This window comes from Myotis myotis, unplaced genomic scaffold, assembly GCF_014108235.1.
Source record: "Myotis myotis isolate mMyoMyo1 unplaced genomic scaffold, mMyoMyo1.p scaffold_m19_p_21, whole genome shotgun sequence".
Taxonomy (NCBI): Eukaryota; Metazoa; Chordata; class Mammalia; order Chiroptera; family Vespertilionidae; genus Myotis; species Myotis myotis.
The window spans coordinates 14436538-14462819 of record NW_023416326.1 but is presented as its reverse complement, the minus strand read 5'-3'; the positions used below and the strand labels follow the sequence as shown (position 1 = coordinate 14462819).

The 26282-nt window shown below is 44.0% G+C and overlaps 1 protein-coding gene across 3 annotated transcripts in view; it reads right to left on the bottom strand.

Annotated features, from left to right (window-relative positions):
- Positions 1-26153, bottom strand: part of CNST (consortin, connexin sorting protein) — a 73911-nt gene extending 47758 nt beyond the window's left edge. Inside the window, exons 1-2 of one of the 3 annotated variants that reach the window (XM_036355115.1) lie at positions 25975-26153; positions 12770-13000 (exon numbers count right to left, since the gene is read on the bottom strand). The gene's annotated coding sequence lies outside the window, so the exon portion shown is untranslated. Of the gene's footprint in view, positions 1-110; positions 1177-12769; positions 13001-25974 lie in introns of all 3 variants that reach the window. The other 2 variants (XM_036355114.1, XM_036355113.1) reach the window with 2 other exon arrangements.
- Positions 26154-26282: the final 129 nt, after the last annotated feature.

The following is a 26282-nucleotide window of genomic DNA, read 5'->3' as shown; positions in this document are numbered from 1 at the left end:
AAATGTCAGACCTTAAAACTGGTAATCGCCTCGATTATTTTATAATTTAAATAAACAAGCCATAGTCTACATGTATTTGCAGTTGAAAAGCATAAAGGTTTTACTTTTACCTGCAAGTGACACGGAAGTCACAGGCTAAGGGGAACAGTGGGAAGTAGAAAACCGTCTAGAGAGCCCCAAATAGTAGCCATCCTGTCGTATTGAGTCACTTCTGTGCGTTAGAGACTGTGCCAGGTACTTCACGTGCCTTCGTCCCAATCCTCCGAATAAGCCCGTTATTGGGCCGCATTCCCTCTGGGCTCCAGGTGGAGACTCTGAGGCCCGAGAGGCAACAACCCCTCACTTCAGATCATGTTCCTGGAGAGAAGTGGAACTGGGTCTGAAACCAGGACTTCCTGTGCTGCCCCTGGTGCACTGAGCGTGATGGCTGAGAGCAGCGGCAGGCTGAGGCTCAAATTCTGGCTCTGCCCTTAACAACGGTGTGACCTCGTTACCTAGCACCTCCAAGCTTCACTTTTCTCATTAGAGAGGAGAATTTTAAAGCCTGCCCTGAAGTGTCGTTTTGAGGCTCACACAACACGGCAGGTAGAGCACTTAGCAGGGTGCCCGGCCCCCAGTAAATGCTGAATGAAAGTGGGCTGTCATTACTTGCACAGACTCTCCAGGTTGGCATTCAGCACTGGAGGTCACTCGCGCAGGTTGCACAGGTCTCAGCCTCTGCCCCACGGCGGGTTCAGAAACGGCGCTTTCCTGTCCTCCCAGGAACACTTAGGTTCTTGATGAGGGACTCAGGCTACCAGCACCGTTTGGGATGCTGGGAAGCACTGCTTTGTGACGGGGTATCTGATTTCGTTCCTGGAATGCTGAAGCGTCTGACCTGCACACCCTGTTTGCGATGATTCAGATATCGAGAAATTAGTGGTTAAGGCTCTTGGTGGGTATACATTACAGATCATATTCACGGCTTCGCTGAGTGTCGTGCGAGGCCCTGAGTGAAACTCTTCCGATCAATGCTTTCATTCAATCCTCACGGTTCCTTAGCAGACAGATGGTTTTAGCCCCATTGTACCCATTGCAGAGACAAGTATCGTATCTTGTCAACTCACTCGGCTCGCACGTTGAGGCATGAAATTTGAACGAGTTCTGATCTTGAGGCCACATTCTTGTCATTATGCCCTACGGACAACGGGGAGAAATCTGTAACTGAGAGCACCTCACTCCAGTGAGGTACGCCCCAGTGAAGAATCTCCACCCGACAGCAGGGGACACACATCTGATGACCAAGTTCAAGTTCCTGGAAGTCTTCTCTTTCCCTGGGAAGGGCTGGGTCCACACAATGCACCATTTCCTACATGGCCTGCCTTCTCCTGTTGACAACCATTTAAAGCTATATGCAGGTGTCCCCCCAAAATGCAAACACACTATGTCTGTAGATCCTATTACATTTTGAAAATGAAATGTATTTCAATAAACACTGCCTTTATAATTATTCAAAGTGTGTATACATTTTTTGGGGGACATCCTGATATGCTATTTCAGTAACTATTACCAGTAGCGTAGGTGTTCCTTCCTTTGGGCCTCAAGACATGTTGCCTATTAGTTTGTAATGACAATTAGTTTAATTCTCAAAAGGTAACTTTGTAAACTACTTTTTTAAAAAAAATATTTTTATTGATTTCAGAGAGAAAGGGAGAGGGAGAGAGAGATAGAAACATCAATGATGAGAGAGAATCATTGATCGGCTGCCTCCTGCACGCCCCCCACTGGGGATTGAGCTTGCAACCCGGGCATATGCCCTTGACTGGAATCGAACCTGGGACCCTTCAGTCCGCAGGCCGACACTCGATCCACTGAACCAACCCGGCCAGGGCTGTAAACTACTTTTTATTTATTTATTTATTTATTTTTATTTTTATTTTTTTAAATATATTTTATTGATTTTTTACAGGGAAGAAGGGAAGGGATAGAGAGTTAGAAACATTGATGAGAGAGAAACATCGATCAGCTGCCTCCTGTGCGCCCCCCAGTGAGGATGTGCCCGCAACCAAGGTACATGCCCCTGACCGGAATCGAACCTGGGACCCTTCAGTCCGCAGACCGACGCTCTATCCACTGAGCCAAACCGGTTCGGCTGTAAACTGCTTTTTAATACTGACTCTTATGGTCTTTCCATGGCATTAATGTCTTATAATTATTCTTACAAGACATCTACCAATTCTTCAAGTCTTGGCTGAAAAGTCAATCCAATTTGCTTACCCTGACCTCTCCCTTCCAAAAGGCCCATACATAACATACCCACTAGAGCAGCGGTCGCCAACTGGAGGTCCGTGAGGTCCGAAAGGTTGGCGGCCGCTGCTCTATGGCAGTCTGTACCACCACATAGAGCCCTTCCCAAATACTGTCCTACATGGTATATTTTTGCTATGTGTCCTCCTAGATGTAAGCATCTGGATGCCCATAACCCAGCCACAGGTAATTTTTATTCTTCACAATGGCTAGTCTTGGGCCTTGTTCTTACAGATACATGAAGGAGTAACAGAACCAATTTTCTACTGTTTCTCTCTGAAAAGGAAAAAGTCAGGCACGTGGATTCCCGTCCACTTCCTCGGAGAGGTAAAGGGACCGATCATACAGTATTTGGCTTCTGTCTACATTGCTGACGCACTTCAACTAGAATATTTTAATTTAAACAATAGGATAACTTTCTTAATGGGACTTCTAATCACTGTAGTCCTACTGCTTTTGGAAACAGTTACAGATGTTATTTTTGCCTCTTCTCTCTCCTTTTCCCCTCTCCCTCAATGCTAGACCAACAATATTTTTATCAGCCTTTTAAAAAAATGTATAAAATACGATGAAAACATATGAAAAATATGATACAGTCACAATGTTGGTGTTCGTGCACCTGTATCTCACCATGAGAAAGCACTCGGGAAAGGGAAGGTCTCCAGGAGAAGGAGACCCAGCTGACACACAGGGCTGAGCATTATGCTAGCGCTGCGCAGGGCCTGGAGCCAGAGGCACAGCTGACGTAGCACTCAAGGCTCTTTGCCGTATCTAAACTGTATGTCTATTCTGTGAGAGTCCCTTTGTCGGTAACCAGTTCTCAGGAAAGGAACAGCCACATGCAGTCACTGCACTGATTCCGGCCGATTTTGCCTTTTGAAAGCATGACAGTGCGTGCGGCTCAAGCTTCCAGCTCCTGCAGCAGAATCACATTCCAAATATGTCCACTGCGTGAAGTTATTTGACATGTTGGCTCTGTACCGCTGAAGAATGCCAGGCAAACATGCTGAAGTGAGGCTTATAAAAACCTGAAAACCACAACACTTCGAAGGAGCTTTACATAAACAATTCAGTGTGACAGGCTAACAGAAAGAAATCTACATTTTGTTAGAAATATAACCTCAACTCCAGGTTCACTTGACTTCACTTTTGAGACATCTGATGAGAGTACAAACATCAGGTGTGACTAAAATCTAAAAAGAACGGAATAGTTAAATATATAACATTACTCAATGACTTTATTAAAATGCTTTAAGGAGGTATGTGTGCCATGTTTCTGTAATTCATACAAATTAGGCCTAAATACTATATTTTTACTTTTGAAAGAAGCTGAAGTTCTTAAGCATTAACATGGGACCCCCAAGTTTAACTTTGATAATTTCTAGTCAAAACAAATAAATTTAGAGGAAGACAGTAACCAGATCAATTAGGTATTCCACTAAACCTAAATTCAAAAATTTTTTAATATATATATATTTTTATTGATTTCAGAGAGGAAGGGAGTAGGGGAGAGAGATAGAAGCATCAATGATGAGAGGCAATCATTGATCGACTGCCACATGCATGCTCCCCCCCCCCCCCCCCCCCCCCCCCCCCCCCCCCGGGATCAAGCCCATGAACTGTGAGCCATGCAGGTGGGGCAACCCTAAATTCAAATTTGGCTACTCATAGTCAACTCAGAATTGAGGAAGAAAGTCACCACACCCATATAGTACAGGGTTTATATTTATTTATATTAAAATGATGTTGATCTATTTAAATACACCCTATCATTAAAATGAATTTCATTTTTTATACATATATACTAGAGGCCTGGTGCACAAAATTTGTGCGGGGGGGGGGGGGTGCCTCAGCCCAGCCTGCACCATCTCCAATCTGGGACCCATCGTGGGATGTCCGACTGCCTGTTTAGTCCCGATCCCACCCCAGGATCGGGACTAAACGGGCAGTCGGACATCCCTCTAACAATCCAGGACTACAGGTTCCCAACTGCTCGCCTGCCTGCCTGCCTGATTGCCCCTAATTGCTTCTGCCTGCCAGCCTGATCACCTCCTAACCACTCCCTTGCCAGCCTAATTGATGCCTAACTGCTCCCCTGCCGGCCTGGTCGCCCCTAACTGTCCTCCCCTGCCGGCCCAGTCACCCCCAACTGCCCTCCCCTGCTGGCCCAGTCACCCCTAACTTCCCTCCCCTGCCAGCCTGGTCACCCCTAACTGCCCTCCCCTGCTGGCCTGATTGCCCCTAACTGCCCTCCCATGCAGACCCGGTCACCCCCAACTGCCCTCCCCTGCTGGTCCAGTCGCCCCTAATTGTACTCCCCTGCCAGCCTGGTCACCCCTAACTGCCCTCCCCTGCTGGCCCGGTCACCCCTAACTGCCCTCCCCTGCTGGCCCGGTCACCCCCAACTGCCCTCCCCTGCAGGCCATCTTGTGTCTACATGGGGGCGGCCATCTTTGTGTTGGAGCGATGGTCAATTTGCATATTACTCTTTTATTAGATAGGACTTTTTTTTTTTTGATAGGATTTTTTCTATTGATTTCAGAGCAGAAAGGAGAGGGAGAGATAGAAACATCACTGATGAGAGATAATCATTGACTGGCTGCCTCCTGCACGCCCCCCAGTGGAGTTTGAACCTGCAACCCAGGCATGTGCCCTTGACTGGAATCAAAACCAAGAGCCTTCATCCACAGGCCAATGCTCTATCCACTGAGCCAAACTGGCTGGCGCTGAATTTCACTTTTTATTTATTTATTTAATCAACTTATAGAGAAAGTTTATTTAGAGAGTTACAGAGGTAGAAGAAGTGAGCCAGCCAGGCTGCGTGGGCTCAGGAAACAAGTCACAGAGGCAGAAGGAGGGCTCCTGGAGCTTGATGAGAGCTTTAGCAGAGAGAAAAGCAAAGGTAAGGAGCTGGGGGTGGGGGTGGGGGGAGAGGAAGAGGGGAGAGGAAGGATGGGGGCGTGTTCCCCAGAGGGAGCACGTGTGTCATTTCACCTTTTAAAAACTTTTAAAACATGGTTACTAGAAAACAAAATTCCCCATGAGGCTCACATTCCATTCCGCTGGAAAATGCTGCTCCCCAGGACATTGCCTCGACAGTGCCACCTGAGCCACAGTTGTGGCTCAGGATGATTCACTCCAGTCCGGATTCTCTCTTGCTAATGTAAGCTGTGCGGTAGGCATTTCCTGGCTACAGACATTAATGTTACTATAATTAAACAAGGTCAATACTAAAGGAAATAAGCCCTATATGCTTCTAAGTTACATTTTTAAATACGTCTGTATATCCTATTTTCAGGATGGAAACCACAGGATCATGCATTCCCATTTTTTGGTGCTTTTCCATGCTCAAAATATTTCTGGAATTTCATGAATATAGCATAGTAATTAGAATAAGTAAAACAGTCATATACTATTCTTTCTGAGATGGTGCAGTGCAGAAGTAAACCAGATTGTTTTAATATTTCCTTATTAAGAATAAAAGTTTGGTTATAAGGAATTCATTCTTCATGTAGAAAAAAGAAAGGTCATAGAAAAATGATGCCATAAGGCTAGAAAGAGGATAGAAATGTGAAAAAATATATAACAAAACTACAGGAACATAAAAGGAAAAACAAAAATAAATGATTAATTATAGTCAAATGTTTCTCTTCAAATATGAAAAAAATAACTGAGACTATGTGACTCGTAAGCCCCGAACAACCTTGGGGAGCCAGCTTGAGAGAAGGGAAGCATAACTTGTTGCATTTTCCTCAATCCTCCCTTTCAAAATGGGGCTCAGTTCAAGATAGCTTACTCATCCGCAGAGCCCTTGAAATAAAAGTCTATCACACATGGAAACGACAGGTCAAAGCCGCACCGTGGGTATCCACGCGGTGCAAAGACAGTAATCTCTCTCCTTGCCTCCCTCTCTTACACAGACATCTACACCTTTTATTTAAAGATACAAAATAGAAGCCAATCTACAGAACAGTATGAGCTCAAGGACACCTTCGGACACGCAAAAAGCATTTTTAGCAATAACTTCTAACTTCTTCCACTCGCTCATTAATTAGAAAGTTTGCCTACTTCAGGGTGATTAGATTCCTGGTTTAAAATGTTCCTAGAAACTGACTTCTAAATAACTTGAAGATAAAGGATGGGCAAATCATAACTTATGAAATTGTCAGTTAGCCTTTTCTTTAGTCTCACAGAGGGAATACTACATACAAAAATGGAATCACACAGAAGTTGTGTGTATTTGGTTTTGAATGCTTCTTTGTAATAAAACCTATTACACCCATACTTTGAAGCCACCAGCAGGATCCAAGAACTTGAAAATACTCTTTGTTTCAGACCCAAACCATCCCTTTTAAAACAAAAATTATGTTTCCTGCTACATATCTGCTACATATCTTCACGGAAACTGTCTTCCTAATTTTTAAACTTTAGCATTTTGCTACACAACTAGTGATATAAAGCAATCTATCTACACTTTAGTAATTAAATGTACACATAAAACTATACATTTAATTTTGAAAGGATAATTTTTGCTAATATAATGACAAGAGAAACATAGTTTATTAGACAGTTATTGAACAATTACTAAGTATTTATCTATAAAATGTAATCTTCACACAGGTCCTACAAAGTAGTTCTATAATTATATCCACATTACAGGGGAGGAACAGAAAGATTAAATAAATAGGCCAAGGTCACATAGCTAGTACATGGCAGAGTCAGAATTCAAATTCAAAGAACCTCTCTCTTGAGCCTTCATCCTAAACCACTATAATCACTTTTATAATAATTAAAAAAAATCAACCATTCTCAGATGTATATTTTGTAAACACCAAATTGCTAGCTTTAAGGAGATAGCAACATAATTTCTAGTATTCTGAAATGTTTTTCAGATACAGAGTTTAGAAAATAGGTTGAGACAAAATACAATAAAACCTACCAATAAGACTACTTATTTGCTGTACTCCTTACATGTGAAGAACTCATTTTTTAGGTTTATACATTAATCCATATAACATCCCTATTAGAAATCATCATTGGATATTGAACACGGCCCCTGGTCCACAAATAATAATTTCTAGTAGGCAGATCACAGGTATTTGCAGAACAAACATCGCAGCTAAAGCAGGGGAAATACAATGCAAGTCTCCAAACCTTGACAGTGTGCCCAGATAAGCAAAGCGACTGATTCCACGAACCCTACTGCGTGTGTATTTGCTCATAAATTACAGGCACACCCGCTGTACTAATCCAGGTGCATATTCGAATACACGTGTAAAAATGACCACGAACACAGGATGAGAGTTCTACTTCTGGCAAGGGCAGACTAGCTCATTCCAGACAAGCCCTCCTGAGGACAGCGACTAGCAAAGCCGGAAGAAAGCTTCAATGTGGACGTCAGAAAGGCTGGGCAGAGCTTTCACGTACAGGGCGATTCGATGCCCACTGAGCGAGGGAAGCCTGTGCTTTCAAGTGGCACCTGAAAGGCCTACCCCCCACCCCCACCCCCACCTCCCGCCCAGACCAGGTGAGCTTGAAACAGACCAGCCCTCCAGGACTAACCCCAGCGGATCATCTCCAGCTCGGGCTGAATTAAGGCGATAGCACTAACTTGGCTGCCTGCTGGCAACACAAACAAACTCTCTCTGGAAGAAGGAATCCAATAGTGGCTCCAATTATCTCCCAAGATTTCCATCTGTAATGCCCAACATACAGTACAAGATAACCAGGCATACAGGGGATCGAGGTGTGACAAAAATCTGGGAGGAAAAGTAGTTAACAAAGAGATGCACAGGAGATCCATATACTGGAGAACTTTAAAGTAACTATTATTGCCGAAACCGGTTTGGCTCAGTGGATAGAGCGTCGGCCTGCAGACCGAGGGGTCCCGGGTTCAATTCCGGTCAAGGGCATGTACCTGGGTTGCGGGCACATCCCCGGTGGGAGATGTGCAGGAGGCAGCTGATCGATGTTTCTCTCCCATTGATGTTTCTAACTCTATCTCTCTCCCTTCCTCTCTGTAAAAAATCAATAAAATATTTAAAAAAAAAATAAAGTAACTATTATTAAAATGTTCAAGGGCTTCAATGAACTGGAGAGAAAATTTCAGAAGAGAACTAAACTGATAATATAGTGGCAACAGCAAATAGTTTATTTTGCTTTTTCATCTAATCACTAGATGTGACTTAAAAACTCAAATGGATATTCTAGATCTAAAAATACAATAATCGAAAATATCCCAGGTATGGAACTCAAGGGTAAAATTTATTACTTTCCTAAAGATTTTACAACAAAGAAATGAGTATAAGATAATTTTTGAAATCATTCAAAATGGTGTCTGATAACTCTTTAATCAATTTAAGTAAACTTCATTTGAATGAGTTGCAAAAAAAGTAACTTGCCTAAACGCTATCTCCTATTTTTTAAACCCAGTAACTGATACGCACTGGGCCCGGCTAAGCACACTTTACTCTCATGAACAAATCTTCACCTGCAAGATCTGCTTCTTGTCTTACACCGACTTATGTATGTTTTCCTTGCACTAGTGCTAGACCAGGGGTGGGCAACCCCTGGCACGTGTGCCAAACATGGCACGCCAGTAACTTTTGCTGGCACGTAAAACCCTCTCTTATAATCTTCCATTTACAATTTTTTTCTTAATATCGACTTTTTTATTTTTCAGATAAATTCAGTGTAGGTGCATCTTAGAAAAATAATTTTACATAATATGTATACATTAAAAAATAAATGTATTTTTCACCATCATATACTGTGTTTTTGTCGCTCAAATGAATTTTATTATTTCTTCAAGGTTCTTCACATACGTACACCTTAAGAAATATCAAGTAGGTGTAACACGTTCTCAAAAAATTAGGGTTGGCACGCAGAAGAATTTTGAGTCAGAGATTTTGCTGGTTTTGGCACGCACTCACAAAAAGGTTGCCCACCCCTGTGTTAGAACAAATACTAGCCTGAATGAGACTTACATCCCTAACCTTCTGTTATACCTGAATGAATGCGTATGTAAGATAACACCAGTGCCACCTTTCACACGGCGCACACCTATGTGTCTGAGCCGCCATCAACAGTCCTGGGTAACTTCAGAGCTGATACATTACTAAAGGCCCAGCTGTTTACACCTTGTTTGTTTATTCCAAACATCTCTGATGTTTAATACATAAGTGCTATCCTCGAGTCCCCATGGTTTATGTGCAGTTACTAAGAAAAAAAAGAAAGAACATTGAATTCAATAATAGCAATGGATAACATGAATTACATTCAAAATAACTGAGAAAAAAATTTCCCTGCATTTAACTTCTAACAAATGAATCCATACTGTGCTATACTTTGCAGGGAGAGACAGCAAGACTAAAAGAAGTTGGCTAATGGCTGTAAGAAAACTACAGCTCCAAACCATGAATCGGTGGGAAGCATTAAATGTAGCAGCAGGAATTCCCTGGAAGGTTTTTAATCAGTGACATGATTAGGGTTACACATTAGAAAGAGCACTTTAGCAACATGAGGTTTCTCCCCTTTTCAGGATGAGACAGAGGATGCTGAGAGGAGAGGAGAGGGCAGTTGGGAGGGAGAAGTTAAGGATGAGAGGAGAGAGAGCACTAAACAAATGATGGTGCGAAGGCTGAGGAGGTGGGACGGCATCCAAGACATGGGCAGAGGCACAAGCCTTAACCAGAAGGGATGCGCTTTGCGTTGTGACAAAAGGACTGGGGGGAAGGGCAGTGCATTGGGGTGAAGTTGGAGGCATTTCCATTTCATGGCATGTCTTTCAGGGAAGCAGGGAGCAGGATATCTGCTGAAGGCTGGTGGGCTATGAGAAGGAGGGGCTTGGGAAGCACAGAGAGGGTTCAGCCAGTGGAATGTGGGAGGCTGCTGCTGCGGGCCGCTGAAGTGAGCTCCACTATAAATTCATAGTCTCACTCTACTCGGTTACACTGTCTTAACGTTATCCTACCGGTGCACCCCGTCCCCAGTAGCAGCGAAAAGGAGACTCTTTTACCCTAACCTTCTCCATGAGTACAAAGAAATGCTGCAATGTTCTCAGTCGGTCTCACTACCAATTTTCATTTATTTGTTCTCCTGCTCTTTATTCTACACGGCTCTGGCATTCTTCTTACTCCCGGCTTTATGTGGGCAACTGAATGCAGTCTGCAAAATCCTTGCCTCTGGTTTATTTCATTTAAGGAAAATGAATTCTTAAAATCCTCTTCTATGTTGTAACTGTCCTCAAATGTATACCAGAATTTTATTTAAAAAGTGATAGCACTGCATTTTAAATATATGTATTTTTAAATTTATTTCAGAGAGGAAGGGACAGGGAGAGAGACAAAGAAACATTAATGATGAGAGAGAATCATTGATCAGCTGCCTCCTGCACGCCCCCTACTGGGGCTTGAGCCCACAACCCGGGCATGTGCCCTGACCAGGAATGGAACTGTGACCTCCTGGTTCATAGGTTGATGCTCAACCACTGAGTATCACCGGCTGGGCAGCACCACATTTTAAATCAGAAAACTTGAGTTCTCTTATTATCTCACTTCCTAGGACCTAAGTTCCCTCTAGGATTTCCCTCTAACTTTAACATTTGATGACTCTTATTTGTTCCCAAGTTCTCTGCTACTGTCTTTTACTGCTTCAAGTCTAAAATAAAACCAATTTATCACTTCCTGGTCCTTGTTATGTGAGCTGCACACTTGTTATCTACTTAAAAAGCATGGCTCCAGGCAAACTCGCGATTTTTCTCCTGCCACCTTTCCCTGTCCACGTCCCTCGTCCCTCTTCGTGAAAAACAAAGACATAAGGTCGCCCTGTGAATGGGAACAGGATGCGCCTGCCCCACATCCAGAATACTGGTTTTTAACTATTTACACAACACAGATGCTAACTCTTTGTTTCCCCCAGGGCTATTTGAAATCAAAAGCACACATTTGGCCAGCATTAAAGGGTTAGTTTGAGGACAGGAAACAAAGCAAATAAATCTCCACGTGGAGCCTGAACTCTGACCTCAGAAGTCCAGGCTGAGCTAACCTGACTAATGCAATCAATCACAGCTGTCTACTCTGAATAAGATGGACGTACTGGATAAGGGTTGGGGGGGTGGGGGGAGCAAGGCAGATGAGACTGAAAGGACAGAACAGGACTGATAGCTGCGCCCCTAACCCCTCTTCCAAGAAAAAGCCACAGAATTATCAGTTACTCAGCCTGCCCTTATCTCGGCCAATGGGAAAGTGGGGGAAACTAGCCCAAGGCCAAAAGTATGCTAGCCACCCCCATCTTTGTGTAACCAGACCCTAGCTGCACCCTGCCCTTGCGTCACTAGCCCCCGGCCCTCACTCAACCAACTGGAATCGGCCAAATCAGTGGTCAGAGGTTGCCCCCCCCCCCCCCCCCCCCCCGCCCCAAGCCCCCTATAAATTCTTTGTTCTCTATCGCTGCGGCAGGGGGAGGCAGAGGGACCAAGTCCCAGGCTTGAATAAAGACTCTATGCTTTTGCATCTGACTCGGTGCTCCCTGGTGATGTCCTTTGGGGGATCTTGAAATCTGGACATAACAAGACAACCTGCCCTGAGGAGTCCAGCCTCTAACACAGCGGTTCTCAACCTGTGGGTCGCGACCCCTTTGGCGGTCGAACGACCCTTTCACAGGGGTCGCCTAAGACCATCCTGCATATCAGACATTTACATGACGATTCATAACAGTAGCAACATTACAGTTATGAAGTAGCAACGAAAATAATGTTATGGTTGGGTCACAACATGAGGAACTGTATTTAAAGGGCCAGAAGGTTGAGAGCCACTGCTCTAACAGGAAATGGCGAAAGACCCTGTCCTACCTTCCTTCTCCCCAAAAACACTTTGCAACAGAGAAAACTGTGATTTGAGATTTCAAAAGAAAACACCTTTCACTTATACGGAGGGTGTGATGTGTACATACTTAAGAATATTCAGTTCTATTACAGAAAATAGTAGAAACGAATAAGGAAGAGAGATGAAACTAAGAACAGAATCAAACGGCTTGACATGTTAGCTATAGAAACAGTAAACAGAGGAGACATGCGCCAACCACGGCTAGGGAGGAAAGAAGGGACCAAAGGGCACCACATATCTGACACCATGTAAGAGAAACCAAATACTCATGAAGGTATTTCTCTTAATATATTTTTATTGATTTCAGAGAGGAAGGAAGAGGGAGAGATAGAAACATCAATGATGAGAGAGAATCATTGACTGGCTGTCTCCTGTATGCCTCCTACTGGGGATGGAGCCTGCAACCTGGGCATGTGCTGAAGGGTCCCAGACTGAACCCGGGACCCTTCAGTCCGCAGGCCGACGCTCTACCCACTGAGCAAACTGGCGAGTGCGTCATGCAGGTATTGATATTCAAGAGTTATTAGGTCCGCCACCCACTGATGTTGCCCATTCTAGAGCGATCCACCTTTCCCAGGAAACACAGCTGAAATGCACACCTGCTCATCGCGCCGGCTGGTGGGCTGTGCCTGCCAGGGGAGCCTGTCCCTGCACGTCGCACATGAGGCAGCGAGTGCCGGCTCCAGCACTTCAGGCTGCTGAGCTGCCTTGTTCATCCTCAGCTCTGTCCACACTGTCACCTGGGAGGCTGACACAGCACAGAGAGGACGGGACGGGGAGCACCGTGTGGCCCAGCCCTCGGGTGGCGTGGTCCTTCCCCTCTACTTGCACTTTCAAGAGAAGAAACAAACGTGAGCAAAACAACAAGGTGGGCAAGCCCAGGGTGTGATGTAAGAGCAGCGAGTGGCTGGACTGTGGAGAGGAAGTGCTGCTGGAAAGCAGTGAGGGGAGAGATTGACAGCTTCAGGTGGGGCTGTATCAGGACGACAGAGGAATTCAACCCAGTGACTCTCCCGCGACCTGCTGTGGGGGACCAACGTTTTCTCTTACCCTAGGCCGTGAATCCTTTACTAGAAAAAAGGAAAGGAGGGTAAAGGCATATAAAACACTCGGCTTTTTGAATTATTATATTCAAATGAAGCTTACTCTGTTGAAATGTGATGGGAGTTTCTGAACACCCTTGATTCTGTGATTTCTGTGTTTGTTACCTGCAGGCAGGTAAGCTAGCTGGTGGCCTGTCCCTGGATCAAACACGGTGATCTGAGCAGACTGGTCTAGCCTGGGATGGGACCGCGGGCTGCTGAGTGAGGGGCCAGCTTATCAGAACCGTGCTCTCCCAGTAACCGATGGCGATGCACATGACAGGCCCGAGAAGGAGAAGCAGGGTTAGAAGAGACGAGGGGTGGGATCCTGACTCAGGGGACAGCGGTGGGAATAGAAATGAGAGAGACTCTGGAGGGAGAATGAACAACCTGGACTGCCTCAATGTGGAAGGTGAGATTTTGACCCACGGGCTGGGAGTCAGCAGTGCTGAGGCGAGAACCCCGGGGGCGGGGGAGGGGAGGGGGGAGAGGAACCATTCTAGTTCCATGGCACCTTCTTCCTACTCAGCTTCCCTGGCTGCCTCTCCCATCACCTCCGGATGCTTTCTTCAAGTTGTCAGTAGTAGGTGGTGAGAGAGAGACCAGAGTAGGAGAAGGAGGAAAGGGAATTGCAAGAGTATTATTTGGCCGGAGAAGTGTCCCATCAGAGTTTGAGGCAATAGCTAACACAGAACCTATACTAAACCATTTCAAAGACTTAGGTTCAGAATGAAATAAGCACAGCAGTTTTCAGAGTATCCGCAGGACACCGTCCCGCCGGGCCCATCTGTTGCTCTAGTCCAGTGGTTCTCAACCTTCTGGCCCTTTAAATACAGTTCCTCATGTTGTGACCCAACCATAACATTATTTTCGTTGCTACTTCATCACTGTCATGTTGCTACTGTGATGAATCGTCATGTAAATGTCTGATATGCAGGATGGTCTTAGGCGACCCCTGCGATAGGATCATTCGACCGCCAAAGGGGCCGCGACCCACAGGTTGAGAACCGCTGCTCTAGTCTTTCTCACAAGGTATTTCATGCGCGCATATCACTTGCTGAGTAGAATCCAAGCGCCTGAAGCCAGAGGACACGTTGCTTCTTTTGCAGCCCTCACCCCACAGAGCGCCAGGCACACACTAGTGCTTACAAGTGCTTGTTCAATCCAACTACAGGCTCTTTTCCACGACCTTTTACTAAGGAAATATATTTAGAAAAAGTGGTTACATGACTTAAGATGACGTTTAAAATGTACTTACCAACAAAAACCCACAAATATTATCTGGTAGGAAACAGAAATAGAGCGGAAACACCAAAGCAAAGAGTATTTTTGTCATTGAAAGATTAAATATAAAACAAGTCAGCAAATTCCAAAAACAGAAGCATGAGTTAGTAAAACGGACCCAGAGAAGAGTCAGAGGGCTCAGGAGGAGAATTAGAATAAGGAGGTAAATGCCCTAGCCGGTTTGGCTCAGTAGATAGAGGTCGGCCTGCGGACTCAAGGGTCCCAGGTTGGATTCCGGTCAAGGGCATGTACCTTGGTTGCGGGCACATCCCCAGTAGGGAGTGTGCAGGAGGCAGCTGATGGATGTTTCTCTCTCATCGATGTTTCTAACTCTCTATTCCTCTCTGTAAAAAATCAATAAAATATATTTTTTAAAAAAGAATAAGGAGGTAAAGGAGGACAGGGAAGAGGCTCTGGGGGTGGGAGTGAGGGTGGGGGGGAGGGGGTAGCATGGGCGTGCTGAGGCTGGGATGAAAAACCATCTCATGAGCACAACAGGACCTTGTTGTCCTGTTCACATTTTTATTTCAGAGCAATTATCAATTCTGAAGATGTTTTAACCACATAAACATTTGCACCTGAATGATGTCCTTAGTGCATGTTCTTTTACTAAAGAAAGATGATCTAGTACCTTTATTTCTGAAGATTTATGCTGAATAAGAAATATTCTTTAAAAAAGGATTTTTATTGATTGTTTTAGAGAGAGGAAGGGAGAGGGAGAAGGAGGGGAGCGGGGGAGATATGAGAGAGAAATAGTGACCAGCTGATTCCTGCATGCTCCCAACCGGGGCTCCAGCCTACAATCTAGGCATATACCCTCAGTGTATGGGAGGGCACCCAGACAACTGAGCCACACCATCAGGGCAGAGATATTCTGAATACAGAAAAGAAAAGGGAAACCCTCTATGCACACAGATGAGCACGGAGGCATTACTTCAAAGGCTTATTTTATTGTTGGGACAGCTCTATATTTCTGCATACATTATCTCAGTTAACTCCAGTAACTCCTAAGAAGTATTATCCCCCATTTACGAATGAGAAGCCTAAATAGTTTGTCCAAGTCACGGTGGCAGTGAGTGAAAAACTGGTAGTTCTTATCCCAAATGTCACAAAACCACAAAATATGTACATTATGAATCTATAATAAAAGGAGGGAAGCAGACTCTAAAATAAATCATAACTATGGTCTCAACGATGTTCACACACACTCTGAAGAGACTGAAAGTAAATACCCAACACTGTTAATAGTTTTTGCTCTTGGTTGATGGGAGTACATGGGATTTTCTTTTTTGCACTTTTCTGTATTTTGCATATCTACAATAATAAAAGCATAATATGCAAATTGACCAAACGACTGAACAGCAGAATGACTGTCTGGATGACCTTCTGGACTATCATGGTATGACACACACTGGCTCCAGGCCAGCCAAGCCGGGTGCAATGCGATTGGTCGAGGTGGCCCCTGCCATCGCCCCACAATCGCCCCGCAGAGGAAGGCCCAGGCTACCCTCTGCAGGGCAATCGATGGGGGGGGGGGGGGCTCCACAATTGATTGCCCCAAAGAGTGAGGCCCAGACCACTGGCCAGCGGGGGGATCGACGGTGGGGGGTGGGGGAGGCACCATGATCGCCCCAAAGAGGGAGGCACAGGCCACCATCTGCACAGGAATTGATCATAGAGCCCCAGCCAGGTGGACGGGGCCTACCTCTTTGGGGCGATCGATTGCAGGGCTCCCAGACTGTGAGAGGGCACAGGCCAGGCTGAGGGACCCCTCCCCTGCCCCTGAGTGCACGAATTTTGTGCACTGGGCCTCTAGTTTGAACATAATGTTTCTGTTCAAATAACTTTTTAAAAAGCATTTAATCAGGGACACATAGAGTTTCCTTAAAAATCACTAGGAATGCTAAGAGTTAATGTAAATATTAATATTATTTACTTTTAAAAAGAAAATAATTGAAATAAATAGGTTACAAAGATTTAGCAAATTAAAACCAAAACCCACCATTTACTAAGTGCCTTCCGTGTGCCAAACACTGTGGCAGGCAATCACTCTGACATGTATTATTTCAGGCAATAAATGTGTAGGGTTTTTTTCTTTTAGAGAGTGTGTTTATCCATCATTCAGTGGATATCCATCGCCTTAGAACAGTGGTCGGCAAACTGCGGCTTGCAAGCCACATGCAGCTCTTTGGCCCCTTAAGTGCGACTCTTCCACAAAATACCAACTTCTGCGCATGGGCCACAAAGTTTCAATCGCACTGTACGTGTGCGCCCGCACGTGGTATTTTGTGGAAGAGCCACACTCAAGGGGCCAAAGAGCCGCATGTGGCTCACGAGCCGCAGTTTGCCGACCACTGCCTTAGAACAATAACTATTTTATTTTTTCCATTATCATTTTTTACTTATTTTTACTGAATTTATTGGGGTGACATTGGTTAAAAAATATATTTGGGACTTGTATTTTTCATCAAATGTTTTTTTTTTTTTTTTAATATATTTTATTGATTTTTTACAGAGAGGAAGGGAGAGAGATAGAGAGTCAGAAACATCGATGAGAGAGAAACATCGACCAGCCGCCTCCTGCACATTCCCCACCGGGGATGTGCCCGCAACCCAGGTACATGCCCTTGACCGGAACAGAACCTGGGACCTTTCAGTCCGCAGGCCGACGCTCTATCCACTGAGCCAAACCGGTTTCGGCCAAATGTTTTGATGAAAGGGCTCATTTCCACTGCATTTCCCATGCTGATCACCTATGGGCTCAAACATTACCCGTGAAGCTGACAGGAACTAACGTTAGGTTCAGAGCCATTCACAAGCCACCATTGTTTCAAAATTTTCACTAAAATGTATATGGATGTTGTACTATGTACATACATATGTGCATTGTAACGTGCAGATTTATACGGATTATCAGTAAATTAAAATTAACTTATGAATTCAACCAGAATAAAGAACATAATAATCCATATGCCATTAAACATAATGTTTACACTATTTTTAAGTTAAAAAAATTAACCCAGGAGTTAACTTACTTTCTACTCTTCCTTTGAAAAAGGAGTAAAAACCATTAATTCTATCATTTCAGAAGTTATGAAATTTCAAAATGAGTTTCGATGATGTTTACTTTTAATTAAGGCTCTCATCCCTTCCCTTAGCCCTTTTAATCCATCCTGCATATCAGAAGCAGATTACTCTCCAGAAAACACTACCTTTGTGTTTCACATAATAAGCAGTGACTTGATATATTTGTGGAATGAATATTTCTTCATGTTGCAAAGATCTATAATGACTTCTTATAGCCTCGTTAGTGTCACCACAATTTTATCTTTCTTCTGAGCAACAAAACAATCTATTCATCTCGAATGAGTACAATATTTCCAACATTCCACAACCACTATCCCATTACCTAAATCCCTGTTCTTTTCACTCTCAATTCCGTCCAGTCATTTCCCCTCCTGCCAGCCAGTTCAACCACATCAAGAACTCCAGACCCCTCATTTTCTTCCTTCCTTCCTTCCTTCCTTCCTTCCTTCCTTCCTTCCTTCCTTCCTTCCTTCCTTCCTTCCTTCCTTCCTATCTTCCTTCCTTCCTTCCTTCCTTCCTTCCTTCCTTCCTTCCTTCCTTCCTTCCTCCCTCTCTCCCTCCCTCCCTCCCTCCCTCCCTCCCTTCCTTCCTTCCTTCCTCCCTCCCTTCCTTCCATCTGCCTCATCCTGGTGTTACTTTCTTTCCTATCTAGCACTGAATCCAGGCATCATCTCCAGGGACCTCCTTAGTCCTCTTATATTTCTACTGCACCCACTCCAGTGCAGATCAACCTAACCACTTCCTCTGCTAAAGAAAATGTCAGCGACACAGATTGGTGACTCCATAAAAGCAGTGCCCATCCAACCTCAGAGGAGCCTCAATGCTGGCCAGATGTCATTCTTTGGAGACAACCTCCAAAGCTATACTACACTGTTATCAGTGGCCCCCAGCCCCCGTCCCATCCCTAGCTCAGCAGTCTCACCTGGACCACAAGTAAAAAGAGGTTACCAGATGTTAGTTGGACAACTGTATTTCCCCCTCTTATCTCAGTAGAAGCATGTCTCTATCTGCTGTAAGGGTAGTCTTTCTTCCTGCACCCACTTGCTCACCCTCTTCCATCTCACCAGGGAGCACGTCTACCGAATCAAGCTATCTCTGGACCCATTCCTCTCATGGGGTAGGGCATCCCTACAAACATAGGTCTCCTTTACCCTAATCCCAAGTGGCCGACTTTTTGCACTTCCAGGAAAAATCCAACCATAAGAATTCTCTACCTGTAAAATGCACAGAGGGCAAACAAATGATAAAAACAAAAACAAACCAAAGTATGCTACAAGGTACTAAAGAAGTATAAAGAGTAAATGCCAGCCTGGCCACTGTGGCTCAGTCGACCTATGAACCAGGAGGTCACGGTTCGATTCCCGGTCAGGGCACATGCCCGGGTTGCGGGCTTGATCTGTGGTGTGGGGTGTGCAGGAGGCAGACAATCAATGATTCTCTCTCATCACTGATGTTTCTATCTCTCTCTCCCTCTCCCTTCCTCTATGAAATAAAAAAAAAAAAAGAAAAAAAAAGAGTAAATGCTAAACGAATGAAAAATATAGGGTAAGATATTTGAGGAAGATTTCTTTTTTAAGAATCACTATTCCTTTCTCATCAAGTAATCTATCAAATTATCTTTAAGTAAAAAAAAAAAAACTACTAAAGATGAAGTTATATCAAGGGGTCTTTACAAGCCTACAGTCGCTTATAAGAAATGGAGACTTATAACTAATTAAATTCAAATTAATTCTGCAGTTCCTATCTTTTTTGGGGGAATGTTTTTGAAGAATCTAATGAAAGCTAGGAATCCCCTCCTCAGAAAAGTACCCAGATACTACCACTAAGTTACAAATGTCACTTCAGGGGACTTACAGGTCCCTTACACCTGTTTCGGGGCCCCAATTAAAAACTCTGCTAATCCCAGAAATTGTATTTTATTCTTGTCAAATAGGTAGCTACTGGTTTCCATTCCTACAATAAAATATCTCAACATTTATGACATTAATTCTTATACTGATAGCTGACGTAACGGTGATATACTGATTCGAATCTCTAGTACACAAAGTTCACAGACGTACAGGAAGAGAGATTGGTGTACAATTCTGCAAATATGCCTTCTTATATTTAGTCATTCCAGAGACATATTTTGATGGGGTTTGGGGAGAAGAAAAATATTCCAGAGAAGGCAGTTTATGTAAGCTTAGAAATTCTAAGAAAAAGATAAACCTGTATAAAAATAAGTGATCCCAGAGGAGGATAAAATCCAATGCTTTGGAAGATTGCTGGTAGGACACAATTTCCCCCCAAAGATGTTCTATTTCAGTGGAGGAGATGCTCCAGGGAAAACATACATGAGAGAAAGAGACACTATTAAATACAGCCTAGTGGAGTCTAGTATCTTTTCTTTTTTAACTTTAGGTTAATGTGAGATAGATCTTCCTCTGGTGACAATATGAGCTTTGGTGGGTAGAGGACCTATTGATCAATTTCAAATGTAAGACTATTAACACAAATGATCTTTTCTCTTCATAGTCACAAAACATTTATAATATGATTAAAACAAGATAATCACATGACATTGCTTCTAATTTTGGCTCTGGACAGTGCTGGTCCAATGCTAGAGATATAACTCTAATTGGCCTGGCAAAGAACCCCACAACAAAATTGTAAAGAACTGTTGTGAATTGTTGAAGAAAATAAAGCCAGATGACTGAATTTGGATCTAGAAGTCACAAATGGATATAAATAAAGTCTTTTCCAGGAAATTAAATTTCATAATTTTCTAATTAGCATAGTTTCTACAACTTCCACTTCTCTTTTCATCCGAGTTGAACTTTAGGGAAGAAATCTTTTCATTTACTTGGTATGAATCCTTTGAAGACCTGATTTAAATAAAGTATTCATTCTTCACAAATGAAAAAAACTAAGGTACTCGTTGGTGTTTCTAGGCTTCAATAAATTGAATGCATTTTCACAAATATAAGTCCTCATTGAAAAATCTTAAGCAATGTCTTACAGTTCATCTCAAAATTCTTATTTTTAAAGATTTCTTTGTAAAGTGGTAATACCAATAGAATAGAAAATAGTGAACAAGAAAAACAATGAATGCATTAAATCAAAATATAAGTGATATGCCCTGGCCGGCTTGGCTCAGTGGATAGAGCGTCAGCCTGCGGACTGGAGGGTCCCAGGTTCGATTCCGGCCAAGGGCACATGCCTGGGTTGCGGGCTCAATCTCCAGTGGTGTGCATGCAGGAGGCAGCCGATCAATGATTCTCTCTCATCATTGATGTTTCTATCTCTCTCTCCTTCTCCCTTCCTCTCTGAAACCAATAAAGAAATATATTTAAAAAATATATATAAGTGGTATGCTCTCAAATATTCAGAAACAGCATTTTTTGCTTTACCATAGAGTCCACATATTTTAAGTAAATTATTTAAGATCTATAATATAAAAATTATTTTTAAGATGTTAGTTTACCATCACTAAATTAGAAAACCACAGTCACCTAATCCACTGGGCTTTCAAAATGCAGCTAACATAGCAAAACCACGTAATTATTTAATCTGGAATTACTTCTCCAGGAAAAACAGTCTAAGCATTCCCATGAGAGAAGTTAATCGATATGACAATTGCAAAATATTGTTAATTACTAAAATCTTCTAGGTATTGTCAATTAAATGCCCAAATGTCAACAAAGGTGATTACATTTGTCATTTACTGCTTCAGGATTCTTCTTAAAAGGGAAAAAATAATCATGATCTGCCAGTATTTTCTCACACACACACACACACACACACACACACGGTCCTTCCTATATGGCTGATGAGGCTGAAAACAGGAAGTCCTCCGGGATGGCAGGGAGGAGTGGTATAATGGCAAAAAGTTTCCATCCAAACATGTTAAAGAGCAGACTCTCCAAAGTGTGTCAGTATTTAAGGACTCTCAATCTCTTAAAAGATTCAGAATTTTTAGATGATGTGTTTCTTTTGTTCAAGATGGTTCAGACATGATTTTTATGATTTATGGAGGTATAGTTCACTAATGATGTTGTTCTTAAAAGAATATTATAAATGAATTATTTCAAATGCATAAAAACCAAAAGTATTCTCTGGTTAAAGGAAATATAATTTCCTCTAACGAAATGTTCCTACATAAAGAGAAGCCTGTGTTCATGTGCGTCCTAAAGGCCCCAAACTGGAGAGAATGCTCCATAACAGTATGAAGACCCAGACATACTCAGTGTACAATTCCACAATAAAAACATCATCCTTGCAGAGGACACTTAAATCAGATTACAGCTTTAAAAAACAACAACTCAAAACTGAAAACTGCCAGACTATCAATTATTCTTCCTCAAATAACTAAAAAAATTGCTAAGACTAATTTGTAGGATCAAAACAATGGATTCTCTTATCCAACTACAATGGTGTCAATGGATAGCCATTTGGATTCAAATACAACACTATATTCTCCTACATAGCACACCCGTATTTCTCATGGAACAAGCAACATTCAGTAACTACCCCGTCCCTTCTGCCTTTGATCCTTTAATACTCCACACACTGCCAACTCTCTCATGACTACATTTTTACCGAGGGCGTCTTGTTTGCTGACCAGGTCATATAAAATTTCTTTATACCTAATTTCTTTATAAAGGTTGGGGAGGGGACATGTTTTTTTGTATTAAATTACACTGAACTTAATTAGGCCTTCAGATAAATGTTGACATTAAATGGAGCTGTAAGACAGTGCAGCTAAAGTAACATTTAGGAAAGTTTATTAGAGAACAGAGATCAAGATAAGCCCCATGATGGGTCCCTGCTGATCCCCATTGAGGTCAGCGAGGTGCAGGGTTACCTTTCCTCTGACGGTGTTATCTTTCCGTTATGACAGCTTTGAAAAAGGAGAAGGTTCCATGCAAATCAGCACCTCGCTTGCAAAAAACTTGCCAATCAGTCCGTAGGTTTCTATAAACCCGCCGCGTTTCCTTTTAAATTTACCTAAACCACCACACGCACGTGTTACTACTCTTTTGCTACTACTCAGGCTCCCAGTTTTCCAGCCCAAAACCTATCCTCTTTCTTTCTACATTTTGCTAAAAATATTCTATCTTTTCCTTGACAAGAAACACCATCCCCTGAGAAGCACATTCACAAAACTCTTAGCCATACCTGCAACAGATTCAGAATATGTCTACAATAGTAGGTGCTCCACCTGTTTAGAAGGAATTCAATCTTCCTGCAGGCCCTTAACTTCCCCTCCTTAATACCGATAGATACAGTAGCCAGACCAGCAGGGGGAGGGCCTTGACACATTGTTGACAGGCAGGTGTGAATCCATGCGACCAGGACACCCCAGGAAGTGACTGCGTGCCCTATCATCTTCTGGCCGTCACTGAACAGGCACCTGGCACCTGTTTGTCCTCCTCTTTGTTAACACAGTCAACACCAAAGAGGAAGAGACTTCTTGGGACCTCTTTTCCTGCACAGAAGCTTCTGTTTGAACACGGCAGCACGTTAGGAAAAGGGTTTTACAATGTGCTCCAGACTCACCCAGTAACCCTGGGGCTAGTGCTGCCCAGTGAGGGCCTCACTACACGTAGCTACTGAGCACTTGAAATGTCGCTACTCTGAATTCAGACGGACTGTGAGTCAAAATACACAGCAGACTTTGTAGACTTAGTATGAAAAGAATGTAAAATTATCTCATTAGTAACTTTTAAAATTTGACATTAAAATAATATCCATATAGGATTAAACAAAATGCTAGTTAAAAATAATTTCACTTGTTTCTTTTTTACTTTGCTATTTTGACTGGGAAACTTTAAATTGCTTATGTGGCTTTCCAAAGGACAGAACTATTGTAGACCTAGAGCCTAGATCAGTGGTCGGCAAACTCATTAATCAGCAGAGCCAAATATCAACAGTACTTCTTCAAAATAGACTCGCCGCCCAGGCCGAAAACCGACTTCTGCGCATGGGCCACGAAGTTTTCATCGCACTGTACACGCGCCCGCACGTGGTATTTTGTGGAAGAGCCACACTCAAGGGGCCAAAGAGCCGCACGTGTCTCGCGAGCCGCAGTTTGCCGACCATGGGCCTAGATTATAACAGCAAACGAGATCATTTGGCATTTCCCAATTCCAAATGCCATTTAAAAACCAACAGAAAGAGCAGTATTTCCCCGGGTCTACCAATTACATTGAGAGAGCAATAGGAATAACTTAGGAAAACTGTAAGAATAATCAGCAGAATCACTTTGCTCTGATACCATTTGAAAGAAAGATTACCTCAAAAAGGCAAAAAGAGCACAGGATGTAAAAACCACACCTCTTAAGGAAGATGTAAATACACAAACCAAGTTTTCCTCATAAAGTAGGTTTAAGCGCTGATTATAAGGTTCGTCTTTAAAGTGAGAAGGATATTTGCAGCACCTCGGGACTCAGAAACAAAACACACATGATTCTATCTCTTTATTATTCAAAGACCAAAAACAAGCCATCAACACTATAAAAATGGAAATAATTATTGTTACCTATTCTCTTTTTCAAAACCTAAAGAAAATAACTACAACAGTTTCCCTAGGATCGAGTGGGCTACCTTTGGTCTACACATAAGACACTGGGGGATAGAGGAGGCTAGGGGACTGTCAAGGGTGGGGGGGAAAAAAGGACACATATGTAATACCCTTTGTAATACTTTAAGCAATAAAAAAATAAAATAAAAATAAAAGTTCAATTTCCAGATTAAAAAAAATAAAATAAAAAAGCATATTTTAAAATAAGTATTTTTAACCCACAGCTTTTTAAAAGTATGTTTTAAAGATACATTTTTATTGATTTCAGAGAGGAAGGGAGAGGGAGAGAGAGATAGAAACATCAATGATGAGAGAGAATCATGGATCGGCTGCCTCCTGCATGCCCCACACTGGGGATGGAGCCCGAAACCTGGGCTTATGCCCTGACCGGGTATCGAACCCTGACCTCCTGGTTCATAGGTCGACACTTACCACTGAGCCACGCCAGCCGGGCTAAAAGTATTTTTTAAAGTGAGAAATTCAACAACACATTCCTATGCGTGAACTATTTCTTCCTCTATTATAAAACATCATTCTGCTTTGATTTAAAAATATTTAGGCCTCCAGGGCTCAGCGGGAGTGGGGTGGGTGGGGGGTGATGGTGGTGGTGTTGGTGGTGGTGGTGGAAGGGATAGATAGGAATGTGTTTCTGAATCTATGAAAATATGTTTTAAGGGGAGAGAGGAATACAGCTCAGTAGTAAAGGATGGTATTCCGGTATTCAGAGGGTGCCAAAGTTACTTCTAGAAAATTGTCACTGGGAATACAGTACCAAAAAAATTCAAGAATTTAAGACCGATGGGTCCCCAGGGCTTCCACAACAGTTGATCAGGCACTTCCCATGGTGTCCTAACAAATTTATCGTCCAAAAAAGGTCATAGTTGACTGTCAACCATTTATCCATTTGCTATTCATCAGCTGAATATAATCTCCAGGCTTCTATTTATGAGATGATACATTCCTTAGATACCTTTTCCGTGTGCATCGACATGCCAAGCTCAGTCACACTCCCCATGCAGTAAGCAGGAAGGATTGCACATATTTTAAAGCAGGGAGTGCTAGCGTGGCTGCATTTTCCTGCCCTGGTGGGCACAGCCCTCCCCACCGGAGTCACTCGCGAAGAATCACGTCCTCTCACACCGCCCAGGGGGCAGGCGACGCCAGCGGGTCCCGCAGGGCACCCTATTTTTAGCGTTTGGAGCTGGTCTTTTACAGTGCATTCCGCGGCGTGACTAACTTCACCCGGGGAACCAAATAAGCATCCTGCGGTCCGCATCATTTTAAGCTCGGAGAGGAATTTTAAGCCTTTAAGTCTTAATCCTTTTTCCATCTTAACTTTAAATCTCTGCAACACGCAAATTTAAAAAGACAGGTACTATCGCGGGAGGCGGGGAGGGGGACACCAGGTGGCTCTTGACAACCACAGTGATGGGGGGCGGGGGGCAGGTAGGAAGCGGGAGCCGAGCCCGGGTGGCGGGCAGGGGCCGCGCGGCAGCAGATGGGCAGGAGCAGGCGCGCAGAGCAGGCTCCGGGGACCCGGGGACCCGGGGACCCGGGGAGGGACCGCTCCGCCGCGGGTCCCCTCGGGAGGGAGAAATTGGCGCGAGGCGCAGGGGCAGACCGCACCGGGGAGCAGGGAGGGGGCGGAAGGGGGGGACGGGGCTACACCTCACCCGGAGGGCAAGGGCGGCGCAGCCCGAGGAGCGCGGCGCAGGGAGGAGCGAGGGGTTCCAGGAGGCTGCGCCCCGAGAGCCGCCGGCTCCCCGCATCCCGCTCTCCCTCTCCTCACCTGGGAATCAGAGGCGAAAGGGGGTCCACCGCTGGGCGCCCGGGCTGTTCCCAGCCCCTCTCGCTGACATGGCGGCCGACGAGCTGTCACCGGGCTCGCTCGGGTCTCCCGCCGCTCGGGTGGAGGAGACACCTCTGCCTTCCCGCCCCGCCTCCCTCGGCTCGCCCCTCCCGGCTGGGCCGGCCGCGACCGCGGAGCATAGAGCGCGAGCGGCTAGAGAGGACGCGCGGAGGGCGGACGACCATAGAGCGCACGGCCTGGAAGGTCCGTCCTCCAGCGTCAGCCCCTGGCCGGAAGCGGAAGTGAGA